This window comes from Arachis ipaensis, chromosome B04, assembly GCF_000816755.2.
Source record: "Arachis ipaensis cultivar K30076 chromosome B04, Araip1.1, whole genome shotgun sequence".
Taxonomy (NCBI): domain Eukaryota; kingdom Viridiplantae; phylum Streptophyta; class Magnoliopsida; order Fabales; family Fabaceae; genus Arachis; species Arachis ipaensis.
The window spans coordinates 2628299-2636833 of NC_029788.2; positions in this window are offsets into that span (position 1 = coordinate 2628299).

The following is an 8535-nucleotide window of genomic DNA, read 5'->3' on the forward strand; positions in this document are numbered from 1 at the left end:
GGGATTAGAGTTAGGGTTACCATAAGGTTAAAATTAAAATTTAATGAAAAAAGAAGGAACAAAAGTGAAAAGTTATGTGTCTTAAGAGTTGTGTTTTAGGATAAAGAAGAGATACTAAAGACACGTATTTGAGTATAGTTAATTGGTATTTCATAATTGTTTTGGTATAACTAAGTTGGATTAGTTTAGTAGTTAACTCACTAGTTTTCTTAAACAAGTGTTAAAAAGTTTGAATTTTATTTTGTGCATGAAATAATTTATTGGATAGCGACAAACCTTTAAATAAAGCGTCGATTCACGATGAATTAATCATTAACTTGTTAGGTTGGAGAATATGTGGAGGAAGAATTGTTTTGGTATTTATTTTGACAATTAATCTTTTTTTATATACACATTTATTTTAATAGACAACCTAATGGTTGATTTTGTTAATATCTTTTGAAAGGAGTAAGGTTGAAATAGTTAGAATCGATAGTTAGAATCTGTTTATAGTTGATAAAGACAGTTAGGAGTAGCCTGTATAGTAGGTAATCAGTCATAGCACTTGTAGAGCATATATAAGAAGAATAACTCTCTCACTGTAATAATATACAATAATAATACACTTACACTCTAGAAGTCTCTCTCATACTTTTTCGGGATAAGTATTGTTTTGGTCCCTCACGTTGAGGGTCGGAATCGAACCCGTCCCCGATCTAATTTTCGATTTAGAATCATCCTTAATTTATTTTTAATTTTTTAAATTTTATTAAAAAGGAAGGGTAGTTTAGGAATAAAAATTAAAAAGGACGATTTTAATACGAAAAAAAAAACGTTAAGGATGATTCTAAATCGAAAATTAGATCGGGGACGGGTTCGATTCTGACCCTCAACGTGAGAGACCAAAACAATACTTATCCCTACTTTTTCTCTGTTCTTACACTATAGTTGGGGTCTTATATCTTTGATGGTATCAGAGGTTCAAATCCACAGCAATGGCGAAATCAAAAAGTAAAAAAGTTCAAGCGTTCACTAATCCAATAAGAATCAAACTCGATGGAGATAACTTCTTGCCATGAAAAGATCAGGTTGAAGGCACCGTTGAAGGATATGAACTAATAATAGAAGAAGATAAGAAGAATGGAAAGCTATTGGCAGAGTACAAGATTTGGGAAAGACAAGATACGCTAGTGAAAACATGGCTTCTTGCATCGATAACTCCCTCACTCATAGCTAGAATGGTTGGATGCACATACCCTCATAAGATTTGGAAAATGTTAGAGACATTCTTTGCTTCACAAAGTAGGACAAAAGAAAATTAATTGAGAATAAGTTGAGCAACATCAAGAAAAAAGGCGCAATGTGTGAATATTTGTTGGAAATAAAGAGAACAGTGGATGCGTTAATTTCAACAGAAATTCATATGAATGAAACAGAATGTGTGAATGCGATCTTGAGAGGGTTGTCTGAAGAGTACAACCCATTTATTACAATGCTCAATGCAAGGGAAACTCCAGTTACAGTAGATGTTTTTGAATTTATGCTTCTTGCTCAAGAGGAGTGCGTTGAGAAATTTAGAAGGTCAAAATTCATGGTGCAAGAAGATGTAGCATAAAGAAGGTACAACAGTGAAGGATTTGGTAGAGAAAATAGTGGACATTGAAGCCCAGTGATGGTTATAATAGAAGAACCGGTAGAGGTTATATGAATAATAATAATAATAATAGTTACCAGAATTTTCGAGGCAGAGGTAGAAGTTATGGTGCCTCAAGAGGAAGAGGCAGATCTTTTCAAGAAAGGCCTACATGTCAAGTGTGTTAAAAGTTTGGCCACTCAGCTTTGGAATGTTGGCATAGGTTCAATAAAGAATTCGCTGGTTTTGGCTCGCACTTTAAAACTGAAGCAAATCTTACAACCACAGATGCATTTGGGGCTCCTTCAACGGTGTTTGATCCAAATTGGTACCCTGATTCAGGCGCCACACACCATATGACTCCAGATGCTTCTCAGTTCACAGAGTGTCATCCATATAGAGGCAGTGAGCAAGTGCAAGTTAGGAATGGTAACTCTTTACACATTGCAAATATTGGTAGCTCTTTACTTAAGCCATTTTCTACTTCAAACTATTTTAAACTGAAAAGACTTATGCATGTCCCAGATTTAACCAAGAATCTACTTAGTGTTCATAAATTTGTGTGTGATAATAATGTTTGGATTGAATTTCACCCTAATACTTGTTATGTAAAATGTCAGGATTCCAAGGAAACACTTCTCCAAGAAATTGTTGATCATGACGTCTACGCATTTGGACCAAATCACAAAAACTTACCTGCTGCACATATCACCACTGTCAAAGAGAATGCTAATTTTCGACTTTGGCACCTAAGATTAGGTCACCCCTTTAATAATGTCTTGGCATGAGTCTTTAAGTCTTGCGATATTCCCTTTAAAGTTCCTGATTTGTTTTGTAATTCTTGTTGTATCGGGAAGTTTCAACAACTCCCCTTTCCTATTTTCACATCTAGATATCATAATCTATTAGAGTATACACATATATTTGGGGACCCTCTCCGATTCCATCAATAAATGGTTCTCGTTATTACATTCACTTTTTTTATGCATATTCTAAATTCACTTGGATATACTTATTGCACCACAAATCACAAGTATGTGCAATCTTTATGTAGCTTAAGATAATGGTGGAGCTCCAATTAGGTGTAAAGATTAAACAAATTCAGTTTGACAATGCAAAGGAATATGTTGCTTTAACTAAATCTCTCAGTGATGAAGGTATCCAACACAGGTTTTCATGCCCCTATGTTCATGAACAAAACGGCAGCGCAGAACAGAAGCACATACACATCACCACTATGGGTCTAACCTTGTTGGAAGAGGCAGGTTTGCTTATGAAGTTCTGGGGAGAGGCATTTGTAACTTCTGCTTACTTAATCAACTTGCTGCCCTCTGCTACCTTGAAATTTACCTCACCAAGCCAGAAACTGTTTGGCAAGACTCAGTCCCTAAATATGATGAAAGTTTTCAGTTGCTTATGCTTTCCCAGTACAAGACCTTACAATAAAACCAAGTTGTAGTTCCATTCTGAAGCATGTGTGTATCTCGGGCCTGCTCCATAATATATAGGCTTCAAGTGTCTGACAAGAACTGGTCGTATCATTATCACAAGGAATGTTAATTTTGAAGAAAAAGTGTTTTCCTTCAAAGATCCCAGCTATGGCTTCATTTCATCATTACCCAAACCTGCTCTTCCACCCACACCTATACCCTCTATTTCTCCTATTCCAAAATTGCCTCTCACAAACTCTCAATCTGAACCAACACCCCTAACACCAATTCAACCATCTACTTCAACATCACTTTTTCCAACTCAGCTCTTACTTAACCAACCCTCTCCACCCCACAGCCCACAACCTTCAACAAACTATCCAACCTCAAGTCATTCAAAATGCTCACCCCATGCTCACAAGAGCTAAGAGTGGAACCTTGAAACCAAGATTATTTGCAGCTGAGCTCAAGCCACTAGAACCAAAATCTGCAAAAGAAGCCCTCACTATTTCTTATTGGAAGCAAGCCATGGACAAAGAATACGCTGTCTTAATGAGAAATCACACTTGGGATATTGTCGAATTACCGCCTCAACGAAAAGCAACCGGAAACAAATGGGTCTTTCGTGTAAAATATCACCCTGCTGGTTCGGTCAATAAGTACAAGGGCCGACTTGTTGCTCAGGGCTTTCATCAGTGACTCAGTATTGACTTTAAAGAGACATTCAACTCTATAATTCATCCTACAACAATAAGAATTTTGCTCACTCTTGCTCTCTCTAATAATTGGCCAATCAAACAATTGAATGTCAATAATGCTTTCCTTAATGGAGAGGTTGGTGAAGAAGTTTATATGAAGCAGTCGTTTGGTTATGAAGTAGGAAATTCTAATATGGTATGCAAGCTCACAAGGTCGTTGTACGGGCTAAAACAAGCTCCCAGGGTGTGGTTCCTTAAGCTCAAAGGGGCGCTACAGAAACTTGGCTTTACAGCCACCAAATCTGATGTTTCACTCCTCTATAAAGCTATACCAACAACCACAATTTTCATTCTCCTTTATGTCGATGACATCATTATCACTGAAACTTTAGCTAGTGCAATTTCTGAGCTCATCAAATAGTTTAATGATAGCTTCTCACTGAAAAATAAGGGTAATCTTCACTACTTTCTTGAAAATGAAGTTCGGCTAGTTGAAAATGGTCTCTTGCTCACATAATCAAAGTACATCATGGACCTTTTAAAGAAGGCAAGTTTTGAAGATTGCAACCCTCTTCCCACTCCTATGACATTTAATTTAAAGCTCACATCCACTGCTGGTGACCTCTTAACAATCCGAGTCTCTATCAGTCCATTGTAGCCAGCTTGCAGTACCTTACTGTAACTAGGCCATAACTTACTTATCCAGTCAACAAGGTGTGTCAGTTCATGTGTAGCAACCACGCAAGCCTCACTGAAAAGCGGTCAAATAAATTTTGCGATACCTTCGAGGCACAACCACCTTGGGTCTCCATTTATAAAAGATGCAGAACTTCAAACTTACAGGATACACTAACTCAGATTGAGCCTCGGATATAGAGGATAGAAAGTCGACATCGAGGTTTTGTGTTTACTTGGGGCCAGATATTGTCTCTTAGTCATCGAAAAAGCAAGTCTCAGTTTTAAGAAGCAGTACCGAGGCCGAATATAAAGGGGTATGCAACCTAGCTATAAAGCTCTTAGCCATCAAGAAACTCTTGTTCGAAATTCGCATCGCACTTCCTGTTCCTATGATTTACTATGATAATCAAGGAGCTATCCAAATGGCTGCGAATCCATTCCAGCATTCATGGTCCAAGCGCTTCGAAATCAATCTATACTTTCTCAAGGATCATGTTGCAAAAGACAGGTTGCAAGTGCATCACATTCCCGAGTATGCTCAGGTGACAGATATCATAACAAAGGTTGTTTCGTCAACTAAGTTCTTAGAGTTTCGAAACAAACTTAGACTGCAGAGTTTAGCACCCTAAATTTAAGGGAGAATGAAATGAATAAGTTTGAGATAGTTAGAAGTGATAGTTAAAATCTGTTTATAATTGATAAAGCTAGTTAGGAGTAACCTGTATAGTAGATAATTAATGGGTTAAGTACGATTTTGGTCCCTAAGGTAGGGGCTGAAAATTTTTTTCGTCCTCAAACTTTTTTTTGCTACAAAATGGTCCCGAAAGTTTTACTTAGTTTTAAAATTGTCCTTTTTACTAAATTTATAATTTTTATTCCAAAAATACACCTAATTAAAAAAAATAAAAAATAAAAAGGAAAAAAAAGGGAAAGATATCAAATGAAAGAAAAAATAATGTGCGTATACGTATTTATGTGACTTGGTTAAATATGGTTAAAAATATACTTAAGCGCATAACATTTTTGAATTTAATAAATCAGTTGGTGATCCAAATCAAGGGAAGGGGGGAAGGGGGAGGGGAAGCGCCGCTGCTCCTCCCGCCGCCGCCGCTGCCGCTCCTCGTGTTCGGTCACACTAACGGGAGAGGGGAAGGGAAGGTGCCAAGGTAAGGAAGGGAATCACGCGAGGGAGAAGGGAGGCCGCTGTCGCACCGCGCTCGTCGCCGCCGTTGAGCCGCCTCGTCGTCGCCGTTCTGAGCTGCTTTGTCATCGCTAGATCTGCCACCGTGACGCTGACCGCGAAGAGAGAGAGAGATGCATGAGCTGAGGGTAGAGGAGGAGTGTCGCCGCCATCGCGCCAGCTGCCACCGCTGCCGTCCGTTGAACCCAATGCCGTCGCCGAAGCTCCTCTGCTGCTTCTCGTCCTGGATCTCGACACTGCTCGTCTCACGTCGTCGCTGCTCGCCGTTGCTCCTCGCCGCTAGGTTTCCAATTCTGATTCAGATTAACTTGATTATTCTGCTTCTGTTTCTGATTATTCTGCTTCTGTTCTAATTCTGATTTTGTTAATCACACTGTTATTGTTGACTCTGATTTTATCCTGGGTATTGATTCCATTGGTTTTCTTTTTCTATTTTTCTGTTTCTATTTTGATTCTGATTCTATTCTATTTCTCTGTTTTTCTGTTTTGATATGTTAAAATTTTATTGCTTTTGTATTCTTCTTTTATGTTTTGATTTTTTTATATTTGTTATTTGAAATTTTGTTGTTGCTGTTGAAATTATGCTGCTGTTGTTAAAATTGTAGTTAAAATTTTGTTGAAATTTTAGTTGAAGAAAAAGAAAAAGAAGAAATATGATTGTGATTGAGGTGAAGAACTGGAATTGAAATTGTTGTGATTGAGAAGAAGAATTGGTTATTTTGGGAAAGAATGGGAAGGGTATTTTCATCCGAATGACGATTTTAAAATTAAGTTAAACTTTCGGGACCATTTTATAGCAAAAAAAAAAGGTCGGAGACGAAAAAAATTTTCAGCCCCTACCTTAGGGACCAAAATCATACTTAACCCATAATTAATCATAGCACTTATAGAACATATATAAGCAGAACAACTCTCATTGTAATAATAATAATAATAATAATACACTTAGAGCATCTCCAACGGGCTAAATTTTGGAATCCGGTTATTATTTTGTCAGAGAGAAAAGAGAATTGGAGTATTGAAGTGGAACTCAAATGAGTTCCTTCACTCATTTCAAGACGAAGGAGTCCCTCTGAATGGGGACTCCCATTAGCCAATCCACACTTGCCAAATGACAAGTTAGGTAAAAAATAAAAATTGTATAAAATGTTAATTAATTAAATAATTATATTAAATATTGATATTTTTATTTAATTAATAATTTATATTAATTATTTATATCATAATTAATATTAAATATTATTTATATTTATATTATTATATTAAATTAGCCGTTGCAAAACTAGCCGTTGTAAAATTAGCCGTTAGAAACTAGCCGTTATTATGTTACCGTTATTATTAATAAATTAATATTTTGTTACTCTATATATACCACTTAAATTAATATTTTGGGAGAAGAAGATTTTGCACCATACCATCAATTTCTCCAAAGAAATGCCCAATTTCGAAATAGGCAGCACCATAGACAATTGAAAGAGGACTTGATTGAACACATATGGCAATTTCACAATGCTTGTCTTCAACTATAGAGTTTAATTATGTTTTTCTTTATATTAAGTAATTTTACAAATTAGTGTAACCCGAATTATATATTGTGTATTATTGTTATATATGAATTTATTTAATATTAGAGTAAAGTATCGTTTTTGTCCCCAACGTTTGGGTAAATCCTATTTGTGTCCCTAACGTTTAAATTGTTCTATTTGTATCCCTAACGTTTGTAAAAGTGATTCAATGTTATCCTGCCGTCAAATAGACATCATGAGTGCTTTAGTTTGAGTTTTAAAAATCTCTTCTTGAAGTTAGAATACAAATGTCTGGAATAGAATCGATGATCTACTCCGAAAAATAACTCATCAAATGTTGAAACTAATTCCTACAACATTTACATAATTCACTTTTCTAGGGACATAATTGAATCTAAACACAAATAGTGGGTATAATATTAAAATCGAACACATCCAAGTGAGACCTAATTAAGGGACGTAATTGAATCTAAACATAAATAGTGGGTATAATATTAAAATCGACCACATCCAAGTCAGAACTAATTGAGAATGAATACATCCAAGTGAGAATAATTGAAAAATATAATCTGATTTGTTAGTATAATTGATAGTAGGATAACATTGAATCACTTTTATAAACGTTAAGGATACAAATAGGACAATTTAAACGTTAGGGACACAAATAGGACTTATTCCAAATGTGTATTATTGTTATATATGAATTTATTTAATATTAATATCTTTTAATAGTGAATTATTTTTAAATTTAAATATTTAAATTATATTATTAAAAAAAATTAATTACATTAATTTTAAGTATTTTAATAAATTAATTAAGTGAGACCACAACAGGGACTAAAGTTAGTTCCTTCTAATAGAGAAGAAAGAGATGTTTTGAGTTCCTATTTACTGTTTATGACATAAAAGCTGATGTGGAGTTACTTTTTATGACAGGTGAACCATAAACAAAAAAGTGATCCTACGAAAAATGTCTTACACTCTAGAAGTCTCTCTTATACTTTTTCTCTGTTCTTACACTATAGTTGAATCTGATACCTTTGATCTTTTATTTTTAAAATTTACAAAAGATAAATAATATTTAAAAATTGGATAGCGCAACCAATTTTTCCTTCATTAAAGAGAAAGCATGGGTTTATCAATTATCTAGTATCTGCTATATCTACTATAAAATATTTATCTTTGTAACTAATCTTACATTAATACCAAGTTTTCATATTTAATGAATAAAAACACTGGATTCATAAGTATATTAATTCTTATTAACACACTAGTGGATATAAAATTCTTTTTTTTAATATGTAATGGAATTTTTTGTTTTGAAAAAAATTCTCCTATCTATAAATAATTGAAGGGTTTTGTTAACTTAAAAAAATAAGAAAAAACATAG